Source organism: Otolemur garnettii, unplaced genomic scaffold (assembly GCF_000181295.1).
Source record: "Otolemur garnettii isolate 467f Iridium unplaced genomic scaffold, OtoGar3 scaffold00107, whole genome shotgun sequence".
Classification (NCBI taxonomy): domain Eukaryota; kingdom Metazoa; phylum Chordata; class Mammalia; order Primates; family Galagidae; genus Otolemur; species Otolemur garnettii.
In genome coordinates, this window is record NW_003852502.1 from 5,792,526 (window position 1) to 5,808,083 (window position 15,558).

The window sequence follows — 15,558 nt, forward strand, 5'->3', positions numbered from 1 at the left end:
AAAAAAAAAAAAAAAAAAAAAAAGAAATAGAACTGATTTTGTTACTCTGCCAGTGCCAGCAGCATATTGCCTTGACTTAAGTAGCTATTCAGTAATTCATCAATAATTTGATGGGAAAGGTAAGTGTATCAAGAAGAGGAAGCCTGGAGTGAAAGTCCAAGGGGGGAAACTCTTTCTGATGGGCAATGTAGAGCTCTGGAAGGTTCTTTGAGCCAGAGAGTGACATGACCTTGAGAAAATCAAGCTGTTCTGGGCTCAGTTTTCTTATCAGTGAGAGAAGGAAGTTGGAATTGAGAGCAGAAATTAGCAACCATGTTTAAGAGGAGCTCTACCTAACAAATGCAATCAGTGTGACCTGGTTTCTTACACCCTCAATGAATCCCCAACAATAAAAAAAAAAGAGAGAGAAAGAAATTAGCAGCCATGTTTAAAAAATCTTTTTCTTTTTTTGCATTATTATTATTGCTGAATAAAAAAAATAAAAAAATCTTTCTCTTTCACAGTTTATAGTATGCCTTTGCCTGAATTTTCTGATTTGGTAGCTTCTAAACCTAACATCAATTACATAAACTTTTTTTCTTTAGTTGTTTTTATTCCCAACTGACATGGGTGCTTGGACATTGCTATAAAAATGAGCTTTGAATACATTTCATGCCATGAAAGAAAACCCTACAATTTACTTTTTTCATTCCTCAAGGTGTGATGTCATCACTGGGCCTGGGCAGCTGGTTCGCCTCATGGGCGAGGATGCCGTGGAGTGGCACTGTGTCCTGGGCGGGGAAGGGCATTGAAGTCTGGCCTTCTCTCTGCGTCTGGTATCCGGGTAGAAAGCATTTCCTTTTGCTTTCTCAGATGAATAAGTGGCACTGTACAAGCGTTAAAAGAGCTGTCTGTCATATGAATTTGGCATTGTCCCTTCCACAATCTCTTGAAAGTCTGTTTGTGGTGCCCCAGGATTAGTCCCTGACCACTCTGTTCTTTCCATCCCGGAGAGGCCAGACAGCCTTCTTTCTAATGCACTCATCTCCTAAGTTCTCTTTCTATTTACAGCAGGATGTGATCTTGTCTTGTGGAGAAGTTACATAATTTGGGGTGTTATGAGGTAGTGCACAGCTCTTCTTTTTCCTCCCCGCCCCCCACAAGGCAAACATCTCCTACTCCTGGGATTTCTCAGTGTCTGACTGATGTCAGGACAAAGACGAGAATAAATTAGGTGATCCAACAAAAATGGAGTGGGTAATTAGGAGAAAACTCAATTTTATGGCTAAAATTGGTTTCTGCTAATTAGAAACACTGACAAACAAAAAAATTATCAATGTGCACGCCATCTGGTCATCATGAAATCAAGCACATTATGAGAAATGTTTCTCATAAGAAGAAAAGACATTGGGTTCGTGGAATTCAATTAAATCTCCTGAGTTCATAATTCTAGTTCGGAGTATTCCATATGGTTACTTTTTGTTATCACTCTTTGTGATGGATCCTCAAAGTGTCCACACCTTAGTCTGTGGCTCCTTGGAGTGTTATGTTAAATGGCTGAAGAGTCTTTGCAGATGTGATTAAGATTCTGGACTTTAATAAGGGGGAGATTATCCTGGATAATCCAGTTGGTTCCAATCTAGTTCCATGCATCCTTCCCTTTCCTTTTTTTTGAGACAGAGTCTCACTTTGTTACCCCTGCTAGCGCTATGGCATCATAGCTCACAGCAACCTGAGACTCCTGGGCTAAAAAGATTCTCTTGCCTCAGCCTCCTGAGTAGCTGGTACTACAGGTGCCCTCCCCCCGCCTTTTTTTCTTTCTTTCTTGACAAGAGTATTACTCTTTCTTGACAAGAGTATTACTCTGTTGCCCAGGCTAGAGTGCAGTGGGGTCATCCTTGCTCAGAGCAACCTCAAACTCCTGGGATCAAGCAATCCTCCTGCCTCAACCTCCCAAGCAGCTGGGACCATAGGCACCCACCATAATGCCTAGCTAATTTTTCATTTTTTAGTACACATGGGGTCTAATTTTGGTCAGTCTGTCTTGAACTCCTGAGCTCAGTTGATCCTCCTGCCTTGGCCTCCCAGAGTGCAAGGATTACAGGCATGAGCTCCCAAGCATCCTTAAAAGCAGGGAATTTTATCCAGCTGGAGGCAAGAGAGATGCAGCAAAAGATGTCAGAGAGAGTTCAAGCCTGACAAGGATTCAACACACTGTTGCTGACACTGAGATATTGGGGTTTATGTATGAGGACCAAGGAAGAGAATTCTAGGAGGTAAGGTCCTTTCAGCTAATAACAGAAAGAGATGGCGACCTCTGTCCTACACTACAAGGAACTGAATTCTACACACACCCTCTGTCCTACAACTACAAGGAACTGAATTCTACACACACCCTGAATGAGCAAGAGAATACAACTTCCTTCTCAGAGGAAGCACAGTCCTCCAACACCTTGATTTCATCCTCATGAGCCCCTAAGCAGAAGAACCATCTAAGCTGTACTGTACCTAGACTTCTGACCCACAGAAACTATGAGATAACAACTGCGTGTTGGTTTAAGCCATGAAATTTATGGTAATTTGTCACGGCAGCCATGAAAAACTAGCTCAAGCTGTGTGTCATTGTTTCTGCCTTCAGTGCTGGCACCACCACTGTCATAACTTACTATGTATTTATATCACCTATGATATGACACAAAGTAGCAATCTCTGCCACTAGATTTTAAGCTCTTGAGGGCAGAAGTTTTTTTTCTATCCCTTAGAAAACTTTCATTTATAAATCCCTGCACCTCAGTGTCTAGTGCACACTTGGTGCTCAGTAGATATTTGAGTGACTGAATAGGGCTACAAAAAGAATTTTCAATATTATCCCTTCCCTAATGGAGTTTAAAAATCTAGATGGGGCCAGGCATGGTGGCTTATACCTGTAATCCTGGCACTCTGGGAGGCCAAGGTGATGGATTGTTTGAGCTCAGAAGTTGAACACCAGTCAGGGTAAGAGTGAGACCCCATCTCTAAAAATAGCTGTGTATTGTGGTTGGGACCTGTAGTCCCAGCTTATCAGGAGGCTGAGGCAAGAGGACTGCTTGATCCCGAGAGTTTGAGGTTGCTGTCAGGTCTGATGCCATGATACTCTACCCAGAGTGACAAAGTGAGACTTTGTCTCACAAAACAAAACAAAAATAAATATCTAGTTGGGGCATCAAAATCTAAATGTAAAAAAGGAATCCCCCAAACAGGATAATGTAGTTGAAGTTAAGTGCCAAATGAGAGGTATAGACAATACATCTCTAGGGGGAAAGAGGTTGCAGTGGGTTGACATAGATTTCACAGAGGAGATTATCCTTCAGGTAAGCTGATTTAAGCAAAGCAAAAGGGGGAAGGACAGGAGAAAAAGAGACAGCCCCCAAACTCTGCACTGGTTCTTCAAGATGACCATTTTGTGTGTTTACTAAACTTGGATTGAGGGTGGTGGTGAGACTGTGGCACTTGCTTTGCTGAGAATGATGGTGTAATTTATAGTTCATAACACCTGCCATTAGGGACCAGGCATTCAGTTACCAACATTCTTTATGTGTTCTTTCTCTCATAAAAATATGACACCTTATTGAATGGTGTCATCCTTTACTTTTTAAAGAAAAATTTAATGCAAAGGTAATACATGTTCACTGTAGACTACTTGGAAAAACTAAGTATACAGAAAAATAATCATACACAATTTCACCACCCAGGAATGTCTGCTGAATAATATGATGTATTTTGCAAGTTTATATATACAATAGGAGCACATAAGGATTCATCACATTTCATTTTTAAAAAATTGACAGCAGAAATGTCAAACATTTCAATGACTACAGAGATCCTAAAAGTCAAGTAAATGAGTTAAGTTGAACAGGAACTCTGATCTGTTGGCAGAGGCTGTGTGAGTGATGTGTTGAGAAGTATTCAGGCTCAGTAGGGAGCTAGGGTACCATAGCTAATTAGTGATCTAGGAGGAGAGTGTGACAAAATCATGCTGTGTGTTTACCACCCAGGTTAAAGTGAATATAATTAATTTGAAATTTCAAGTGCAAACATAAATTTCAAACTTATTTAGTTTCTGGTAAGCTAGCTTTGAAGCAAAATTACAAAGACTTTTTTCCCTCATTTATGTGGAAAAGTGTGATTCTATTTGTAGGGAACAGCTCTCTGTAAAAACAGTTAAATATAACAATTATTTTTACCTTTTCCTATTTGAAAAATGCAAATGAAGAATCCTGAGAAAATTCTTTTTCTTTCATATTGATTCCTGATTTGATTATTTTCTTTTCTTCTTCTTCTTCTTTTTTTTTAATTTCAGAATATAACAGATGCACAGATGTTTTGGTTACATGGATTGCTTTTGTACTGCTTAAGTCAGGTTTATAAGTGTACCCATCACCCAGGACTCAATCTTCAAAGAATAGGAAAACAAGCCTGGTTTTGCATTTGTGATGACCTCTGGGTGTGTTTAAGTTTTTAAATACAGTTTACTTTTACGATGAAGATTTAGTACATGTAGACTTGCCTGGGTATTTAGCTGAGGGTTCATTAGACAGATCTTGAGTCACAATTGAAAAATAAAGACCTTTTCCAAAGTTTCCTTGATCAAAACCTCATACACCTGGAATGCAAAAAAAGACTTCGGTTCCTTTTAGTCCTTATCATTAGCTTTCAAAATGCACTACGATTTTTTCCATAGACAACTAGGCTCCATCTTTCATTTTGTCCTATGAATAGTGGAAATCATGTCTACAAACCCAGTGATGGCAGAGTGCTGGTCTCCTCTGCAGATGGCCAGTAGATGCTCAGTGTTCCCTCCACAATTTCCCTTAGGTGATCTTGACCTCATCCAAAGTTCTTCTGAGATTTAAAAAATCATTTGGCTCAAGCTAACATGTGCTAACTATAGTTTTCATTTAAAATGCTTCCTACCAGTTAAAAACAAAGGAAGAAGATAAATACATATCAAAACCAATTTTTAGGGAATTAAGTGTTATGCTTTACTGCCAGCATTGCTTGCATGAAAAATAAGTTCTTTAGGTAGGGTGCAGTGACTTGTGCCTATAATCCCAGCACTTTGGGAAGCCAAGGTGGGAGGAATCACTTGAAGCCAGGAGTTTGAGACCAGCCTGGTCAAGATAGCAAGACCCTGGTCACTACAAAAAATAGAAAAATGAGCCAGGTGTGGTGGTACATGCCTGTAAGTCTCAGCCTCCTGAGGAAGGCTGAGGGAGGCAATCACTTGACCCCAGGAATTTGAGCCTGTAGGGGGCTATGATGAAGCCTCTGCACTGTAGACCAGGCAACACAGTGAGACTCTGTCTTAAAAAAAAAAAAAAATCTTTAAAGAAATAAAAAAATTCAATTTGGTGGTTGGTGAGCATCATGGCAACAGTGACAGTGACCAAAGTCCCGGAGATCTGTGATGTCACAAGGATTGAACGTATTGGTGCTCGTTCCCACATCCGGGGACTGGGGCTGGATGATGCCTTGGAGCCTCTGCAGGCTTCCCAAGGCATGGTGGGTCAGCTGGTGGCACGACGGGCAGCCGGTGTGGTGCTGGAGATGATCCTGGAAGGGAAGATTGCTGGGCGGGCAGTTCTCATTGCTGGCCAGCCAGGCACAGGGAAGACAGCCATTGCTCTGGGCATGGCGCAGGCCTGGGCCCTGACACCCCATTTACAGCCATTGCTGGCAGTGAGATCTCCCTGGAGATGAGCAAGACTGAGGCACTGACGCAGGCCTTCCGGAGATCCATTGGTGTTCGCATCAAGGAGGAGACCGAGATCATTGAAGGAGAGGTGGTGGAGATCCAGATTGATCCACCGGCCACAGGGATGGGCTCCGGGGTGAGCAGGTTGACCCTTAAGACCACAGAGATGGAAACCGTCTACGATCTGGGCACCAAGATGATTGAATCTCTGACCAAAGACAAGGTCCAGGCCGGGGATGTGATCACTATTGACAAGGCAACAGGCAAGGTCTCTAAGCTGGGCTGCTCCTTCACACGTGCTTGTGACTATGACCCAATGGGCTCCCAGAGCAAGTTCATGCAGTGCCCAGATGGGGAGCTCCAGAAACGCAAGGAGGTGGTGCACACCGTGTCCCTGCACGAGATTGATGTCATTAACTCTCACCCAGGGCTTTCTGGCTCTCTTCTCAGGTGACACTGGGGAGATCAAGTCAGAAGTCTAAGAACAGATCAACGCCAAGGTGGCTAAGTGGCATGAGGAGGGCAAAGCAGAGATCATCCCTGGGGTGCTGTTCATTGATAAGGTCCACATGCTGGATACTGAGAGCTTCTCCTGCCTCAACCGGGCCCTGGAGAGTGACATGGCACCTGTCCTCATCATGGCCACCAACCATCACACAGATCCGGAGCACCAGCTACCAGAGCCCCTATGGCATCCCCATAGACCTCTTGGTCTGGCTTCTCATCATCTCCACTGCTCCCTAACCAGATCCTCCGCATCCGATGTGAGGAGGAAGATGTGGAGATGAGTGAGGATGCTTACACAGTGCTAACCCGCATCGGGCTAGAGACGTCACTGCTATGCCATCCAGCTCATCACAGCGCCAGCCTGGTGTGCCGGAAACACAAGGGCACAGAGGTACAGGTGGATGACGTCAAGTGGGCCTACTCACTCTTTCTGGATGAGTTTCCCTCCACACAGTACAGGAAAGAGTACCAGGATGCCTTCCTCTTCAACGAGCTCAAAGATGAAACCATGGATACCTCCTGAGCCAGATGGCACCCCTCACCCCCACCCTGTTTTCTTTTCTTCTTCTTTTTTTTTTTCCTTTATTCAAGTTAATATGCAGGTATACTATTTACATTACATTGTTCTCACTTCCAGGGTAGAGTTCCCCCACCCTCTTTCCTATCAGAGTTTTGACACTGTGACTTTGTATAAAATGGTTTTGAAGCTGGAATAAATAAATAAATAAATAAATAAATTCTACATTTACAGCTATTTTCTCTCTTTTCTACCTACATACAAACTTAGTTGTTTAAGCTAAAAATATGTATAAACTTTTAATACTATATAAGTTTACAGACTTGTTCATGCCAACTTAGTGCCTTAATCATTTCTTTTTGGTTCTCACTAAGCATCTCTGAACAATTTACTACTTTTCCAGAGGCAAGTTGTCTCTTTTCTGAGGTTTGGTGACTTCCTTTGGTATGACATCAATATTAACCAAGGAATCAAATGCTGAATATTTTTTTACCTATTATTATTTTTTATTAATTCATAACTTTGACATTAATGCATTTATTGGGTTCAGGGTACTGCTTTGATATACAATGTGAAATGCTTCCAAGTATTGGTCCATTTTCTTCAGATTTTCATATTTCTGGAAATAGAGATTTTTGTAGTAATCATTGAAGATTTTTTTGAATTTCTGAAGTGTCCATTGTTATTTCTCCTTTATTGTTTCTGATAGACAGTATTAGAAATTTTACTTTTCTATTTCTGGTTAGGTTGGCCAAAGGTTTATCAATTTTGTTTATCTTTTCAAAAAACCAACTTTTTGTTTCATTGATCTTCTGAATAATCCTTTTGTTTTCAATTCCATTTAATTCTGCCCTAATTTTGGTTATTTCTTTTCTTCTGCTGGGTTTGGGGTTGGAATGTTCTTCCTTTTCCAGTTGCTTTAGATGATTCATTAAGTTGTTGGCTTCCTCTCTTTCTGTTTTCTTGATGAAAGCTTCCAATGCTTTAAATTTCCCTCTTTGGACTGCCTTTGCAGTATCCCACGTTTTGATAATTTGTGTCTTCATTTTCATTGTGTTCCAAAAATTTGTTGATTTCCTTCTTAATCTTGTCTTTGACCCAGCTATCATTCAGCCTAACATTATTTAGTTTCCATGACTTTTTTTAAGTATGAAGATTCCTGTTGCTGTTGAGTTCAACTTTTATTCCAGGGTGGTCTGAGAAGATACAAGGAATAATTTCTACACTTTTAAATTTGCTGAGGTTAGACTTATGTCCTAGGATATGATCTATTTTGGAGGATGACCTGTGGGCTGATGAGAAGAATGTATATTCAGTTTTATTAGTGTGAAATGTTTTGTAATGATCTGTAAAGTCCATTTGTTCTAGGGTCAGGTTTAAGTCTAATATTTCTTTGTTTAGTTTCTTCTTGGAGGATCTATCCAAAACTGTCAAAGTGGTATTAAAATATCCAACTATTATAGTGCAGGAAGATATCAAGTTGTTCATATCCATTAGGGTCTACTTTATGAATTGAGGAGCATTCTGGTAGGGTGAATAAATGTTCATTATCAAAATCTCTTCAAGTTGGGTGTTTCCCTTGAGAAATATATTGTGACCTTCCTTATCTTTTTTTATCTTTGTTGGTTTAAAGCTAATTGTATCTGCTACTAAAATTGCAACCCCTGTTTTTTTCTGGTTTACATTTGCCTGTATTATATAAGTCCATCCCTTCACCCTGAGTCTATTTTTATCTTTTAAGGTAAGGTGAGATTCTTGTATACAGTGGATATCCAGTCTGAGTTTATATATCCAGTCCACCAGCCTGTGCCTCTTTAGAGGACAGTTTAAACCACTGACTTTAATTGACAGAATAGATAAGCCTGGTTGTGTTTTGGGTGTCATGATTTTCAGATGTCCAGTGGACATTTTTTATCCTTTCACCACTGATGAACTTGGGGTTTGTTTAAAAATTTCTAGGTGAGTTTACTTTGGAGGTAGAGCATTGAGCTGGTCATTGTGGAGGATAGGTCTGAGAATATCCTGGAGAGCTGGTTTAGTTATGGTGTATTTCTTCAACATACCTACGTCATTAAAGTATTTGATTTCTCCATCACAAATGAAACTCAGTTTAGCTGGATAGAGGATCCTGGGTTGGAAGTTATTTTGTTTTAGGAGATTGAAGGTTGATGACCATCTTCTGGCTTGAAACATTTTGGCTGAGAGAGCTGCAGTCATTCTCATACTTCTCTCTTTGTAGTTGATGCTTTTCTTACGTCTGGCTGCTTGCAGAATTTTCTCCTTCATCTTAACTTTGGCAAAATTAATCACAGTGTGTCTAGGAGATGCTTTATTTGGATTGAGTCTTGCTGGGGTCCTGAAACTGTCTGCTATCTGAGATTCTGTATCTCTTGCAGTGTTTGGGAAATTCTCCTCCAAAATCTCTTAGAGTAGAGCATCTGTACCTTTAGGACCATCCTCTTCTCCTTCAGGAATTCCTATAAGACGAATGTTTGATCTTTTGGAGTGATCCCACAACTCTTTCAGAGAATGATCAGTTTTTGCTCTCCATTTGTCTGCCTCTTTGAGTGTTTGGGAACATTGAAAAGCTTTGTTTTCAGTTTCAGAGATCCTTTCTTCTGCCTGGTGAACTCTGTTACTGAGGGATTCTACTGTATTTTGGAGCTCCTCAACTAACTTTTTCGTTTCCTTCAGCTCTGCTATCTCTTTTCTCATTATGTCCATATCTTTGGTGACTTGGGCTTTGAATTCATTAATTTCTTGAGACAAATTTAGAACTACTCTTTGGAATTCAATTTCTATCTTTTCTTCTATTCTATTTGTCATATTTGCAATCCATACTCTGAATTCGATTTCTGACATTGCTGCCATTTGTCTATGCATGGCATCTTCAATTGTATCTCCTTTGTCATTTCTTGGGGGGATTGATCTACTCTGGGTTATTCATGTTGCCAGAGTTCTTCTGTTGGGTCTGCACCATGTTTATTTTCCACTATTTGGTTATTAGAACTGGTAGGGTGAGATTGAGTTAGGGTTCCCAGGTAGTAGAGATAGCCCCTTACCAAAGTGCTAGGCTTTGTAATCGTGGCTTATCTCCTACAGCCTTACAAAGGCCCCTTTCAGAGTTTTGACTGGAGACTCTGAGGACCTACTTTGTGAGATAGCACGAGCTAGCTCTGTTTTGATATCAGCCAACCTCTACCCTATCCTAATAAACCACAGTATTAGGTTTAAATCCTGACTGTGAAAAGATACAAACAGCTGTGGCGCCCAGCCCCCACCCTTCAGTTCTTTTCCACTATAGAACTTCAAAGGTCAACCTCAGAATTTCTTTGAGTGGACAGCCCCAGACATGGATGCCAATTAAATTGTCTCAGGCAGTGCAAACCATGCTCAACAGAGAGGGATTCAATGGTCTCCAGCAGCGCAATTGGAACCAGGGATCCACACTCCCACCCACCAGACTCAGTCCACAGTATTGTCTGCTTTTCTGCTCACAGGCTCATTTGGAGCTCGGGGCCATGTCTATGCCCACCAGTCTCAGTCCACACCCAGCTAGCCTCTGCTTGCCAGACCTGTTGGGGTCAGGGGACCACACCCCCACCTGCCAGTCTCAGTCCACTGCCTGGCAAGCCTCTGTTCACAGGCTCTGTTAGAGTCAGGGTACTACACTCTGCTTGCAGGTCTCAATCCTCACCTAGTAAGCCTCTGATCACCACCCCCATTGGAGACAGGGGACCACGCCCTAGCCCTAAGGTCTTGGTTCATACCCAGTAAGCCACTTCTCTAGGGTTCTGTTGGAATCAGGGGAACATGCCCTTGCTTTCAGGTCTCAGTTCATGCCTAGGAAGCCTCTGCTTGCAGGCCCAGCAGGGGCTGGGGACCAGCCCTGTCTGCCAAACTCAGTCCATAGGGGCCAACTGCTCTTCCACTGTGGGTGCCATCAGAGCCGGGGGTTCTGCACCCCATCTGCCAGACACAGCCTGAAACAAGGGTCAACACCACCACTGGCCAGGCATAGTCATAACTGGGGACTGCTCCTCCTTCTGCTGAGTGTCCCTTTCTTCCCATACCCTCTTTCTTCCCCATTAGTCACAGATTCTGTCCTGATGGTTGGCGGTCCATACTATGCCCAGATTTCTCAGGACAAGACCAAACACTCTGTGCTCTGCAGGGTGCAGAACTTCAGACCACCATGAAGGGGGAAAGGGTGGACTGGGAGTTGGACTTGTGGGGGAAAATATCTGTTCAATTTTATGCCTGGTAGGGTGGTGTCTAGGTTCGTAAGTGGGACCTCCCTGGAGAAAGAAATCTGGAATTTAGTGGCTCTCTCTAATGAGGTAAAATGAGAGGTCTTTTGTTCCCTGTTTATTTGCAGATAGCCTGCAACAGGCCTCCTACTCAGGGGAGGGGGTCTCCCATCCTCTAGTTGATAGGCTTTATACCTGTAATTTGCTTTCTTGAATGCTCTTAGAGTTACAGCTTGCCGAACTTTCTTGGCTCAGCGCCCCACCTTTGGCTTCATAGTGTCCAATTCTGTCTAGTTTTTCTTCCTCTGCTCAGGAGCCTCTGCAGAGAGTTGCTACCAGTCAGCCATCTTCCCACAATCCCTCCTGAATGCTGAATATTAAAAAATGAAAAAGGAAGGTGTTTTGCATGACTGGGCAGACTCGTGGCATTAGCTTTTTAGAACAACTAGCACAGTTGGCCAGTCCAGGAAATGTGCCACATTGTGCGTGAAGAATCTGAGTCTCCAAATTATAGCATTGGGAGGACACTGTGCACCCGGTCTGCATTTGCTGGGGAACGTCATCCTTGGCTCAGTGCACTGAAAGAGTCATCCTCTTCCCAGGTGAACTGGGGCAAACCAAGGTTTAGTCTCCTTTTATTGCCAGTGAGAGATTGATGGTTGTGGGTAGAAACTATGCAAAAGTTGGCAGTTCTAGCTTCCTTGAGCTTTCAGGTTTATCCAAGTGAAAGCTAAGGGGTGTGAACCCAGGTAAATGAAATGTTTACTGCTGAAAGAAGCCACCTTGGATTTGAAACCACTGAGATGCGTAGCACACTCCCAGGGTGCATGCCATTCTATACAGCCACAATCTTCTCTGTGAAATGCAGGTTAGCTCATTGGTGTTTTGGGCTAAACATGCAAGAGGGCGATTTTACCAAAATGGGTAGTGGTTACATCCACAGCATTCAGTTAGTAAGAAACACCATTATGTCACTGTAGAGAATCTGGGCTTTGCCTTATTTAATGTAAGAGTTTGTCATATTTTAAAATGATTGCAGTGGAAAAACTACCTCTCCATAGTGGTTAGCAGAGTACATGCCTTTGACTCTTAAAAGAAAGATTTCAATGGTAAATGGAACAAGGGGGTGGATTTATTCTCATGAGAATTTTAATTATATTTGTAACTTCATAAAATGGAAATTTTGTGATTTTTTTTTTAAAAAATGATTGTGATTATAAGTAAGAAAATATCTTGAACTTTAACTCTGTTATCTCTGTCAAGTCTAATGATATAATTTGAAAATTAATTTTCAATGTAGTCCATGGCATGGCCATCCCATAAATTTCAACATACATGCTCTGACTACTTAGGAAGTTTCACATTTGCAGGATTTTACAAAATGATGATCTTACCGTGTTGATGGGATCATGTAGTTTTGTTATTGTTGGGGTTTTTTTTTGTACTTTAATGGTTGCAAGTGTTGTTAATAGCTATTATTACAGCAGATGGGTTGCCCCAATTGAATAAATGAAGAAAGCAAAATGTATTGAAAATAAATTTGTGCAAAAATATATTATTAATCAGTGGTAATCATAATAAGAACAGTCTCATGACTTTGTAGAATGGAATAATCTGCAAATATATAGGCTGTAGGGACTCAACAGGTTCATTTATTCAATTTTTAACAGACAGTGTGTTATGGGCAATGTGCTAGGCACAGTGCTGGGTGCTGGGAGTATAACATTTAAAAATGTGGTTCCAGCTTTGAAGAAGCTCAGATATAGGCAAATAAAAGCGGTAGCTGTATGAATGTCTTAACTTAACGACTAAGAGAATGACATGAAGGTTATGTTAACCAGTTTGATGAGAGTATTTCAAAATGTATATGAAAACAGCACACTGTACCCCATGATTGCATTAATGTACATAGTTATGCTATAAGAAATAAAAATAAAAATAAAAATAAATACAAAAGCGGTAGCTACCATAGTTATATGTGACCTATGCTCAGGGAGCGTAAAGAAAGAAAGCAGCTAAGTCATCCTAAGGAAACCAAGGAAGAGAAGGGGAAGTTTGAGCTGGGACTGAGGAAGAGTGACTAGTACGCAGTAGAAGGAGACAGGTGAAGGCCCAGCGGCCTTGAGAAGGAAGTGTGCTCAGGGAACAGAGGTCACTAGGGCATAGTTGGAGTACAGGCGTTTTTGAAGGGAAGGGTGGGAGAGAGTGTAAAAAGCTTCATAAACCTTTGTCATACAGGAGATATATAGCTTATTATGGGGAATGGCAAATGACTTAAGAATCTTGAGCAAAGGTTTGACACAAAAATGCTTTTGTGCAAAACATATTTTTCTGAGAAGAGTGTGAGTTGGAGGGACTCTCTCGCAGGTGGAGTGGTTACTGCAGCGGTGGGAGGAGTGTGCGTGCAGGTAGGGGTGGAGGCTGCATAGACTACTACCGTTCCATTCCCAGCCTGCTTCCGCCTCAAGTTGATGCTGGATGGAAAGGGAGGGGAGCACCCTTTACGCTGGCCTCATTCTCTTTAGCCAGTTGCAAGTTCTAAGGTGATAGAAGTAACAGTTACATAATTCCAGGTAAAAAATTCAACGACACAAACTCCAAGGGGGTTACAAATTATTTTTAATTGTCTGAAATTTTGTTACATAAAGTATTGTCAGGCTAGAACTTACAAATTTTTTTACTGCAAATACATATATTTATGTATATTCATACATATAAACACACACAGCGGTATGTGCAAGTCAACTTTAAAAAAATAAATGTACAGATAAAGCCATGCCAGTCACATAGTGGGACAGGTCCATTTAGGCTCCACTGTTCATAAAGCAGTCTTTTGCGTGAAGGGTGTGGCTGAGGAAATGAAGTAGTGGGTGGCAAATGACAGACTGGCTGCAGAGCAGATTAAAATGGGGGAGTCACCTATGACAGAAACCCTTGTGAGGTTCAGTGTGGGCTCATTTGTAGCTGTCATGTGAATGAGAAGTAAGCCCTGTGTGAGCTCTCTTGAAATGATTGTCTGGATTTACTACGAATAGCCAGTGGTAGGCTATGTACTTAGCAAGTGTGGTAAGCAGAATCAGTGGTTTCTGCAAATCAGATACTGATAGCTGGTTTCAAAAAGAAGTGGAGAGTATGAGAATATAATCAAAGAGCACTGTTTTCTTTTAATTGGCTGGAGCCCATTTGGGAATCCAACAAACTGAGACAAAAAGTTGACTTTTTTTTTGAGACAGAGTCTCACTTTGTTGCCTTCAGTAGAGTGCTGTGGCATCACAGCTCACTGCAACCTCAAACTCCTGAGCTTAAGTGGTTCTCTTGTCTTAGCCTCCCAGGTAACTGGGACTACAGGCACCTGCCACAATGCTTAGCCATTTTTTGTGGCAGTTGTCATTGTTGTTTAGCTGGCCTGGGCCAGGTTCAAACCTGCCACCCTCAATGTATGTGCCTGGCACTGTAACCACTGTGCCACGAATGCCAAGCCAATAAAAAAAAGTTGACTTTTTGATGAAGTCAATGTTGCATTTTATATTTATTTATTTAGACAGAGTCTCACTTTGTCACCCTTGGTAGAGTGCCATGGTGTCATAGCTCACAGTAACCTCACACTCTTGGACTTAAGCGATTCTCTTGCCTCAGCCTCCCAAGTAGCTGGGACTATAGGAGCCCATCACAACGCCTAGCTGTTGCTTATTTATTTATTTATTTACTTTTTATGTTTTATTTATTTTTTTGGGTTAGCAGGCCCAGGCTGCGTTTGAACCAACCACCCCTGGAGCATGTGTCTGGCGCCTTAACCACTGAGCTATGAGCACTGCCCAGTGTTGCATTTTAAAGAGAAGGGTCAGCATATTAACTTTGACTTAGAGTGGATTGACATGGAAGAATTAAACTAACGTTTGGGTCATTATGTTCACCATTATTTGCCTTTCTGATTACCGGTGCCATTTATTAAGAGCTTTCTCCATGCACAGTACTGCACTAAGTAGCTACTATTTCGTATGTCATTTTGTCCCCACAAGGCTCAAGTGGTGGTCAGATATCATTAGCCCCATGTAACAACAAAGCAGAGGCTTAGAGAGGTTAGATAGGCCTTTCACCATATGGCTCAGCTGAAGTTGAGAATGTTAGAACCGAAAGAAAATAGAGAGGTAATCTACTTTATCAAAAAGTTAGATGCCCAAGTGGTCAGGCAGATAACAGACCATCCGGGTCCATGCTTTATCCAATGAGGACCACGGCCGTACAGTTTCTACCTGTAGTTGCCTCATGGAAATGTAAGTCTAGTATAGCCAATCTTAAATGTTTTAAAGAAAAATCAGAAATCAAGATTTAAATGTGAAAATTTCTGACATTAAAATCTTACTGGGCAAATAAGATATGTCCACAGGGCTGGATACGTCCAATGAGTAACCAGTTTGCAAAAACCATGTTAGATTATAAGTTACTAGAATATTTCTTTAAGTTTTTCAGGAAAAAAAAATTTTTTTTTTTTTTTTTTGAGACGGAGCCTCAAGCTACCCCCCTGGGTAGAGTGCCATGGCATCATGCTCATAGCAACCTCCAACTCCTGG

At 41.6% G+C, this 15,558-nt stretch overlaps 1 protein-coding gene and 1 pseudogene across 1 annotated transcript in view; both read left to right on the forward strand.

The window, feature by feature from the left end:
- Window positions 1–15,558, forward strand: part of FILIP1 (filamin A interacting protein 1) — a 175,264-nt gene that overhangs the window by 40,358 nt on the left and 119,348 nt on the right. The window lies entirely within an intron of this gene.
- On the forward strand, window positions 5,386–6,743 carry LOC100956840 (annotated as a pseudogene).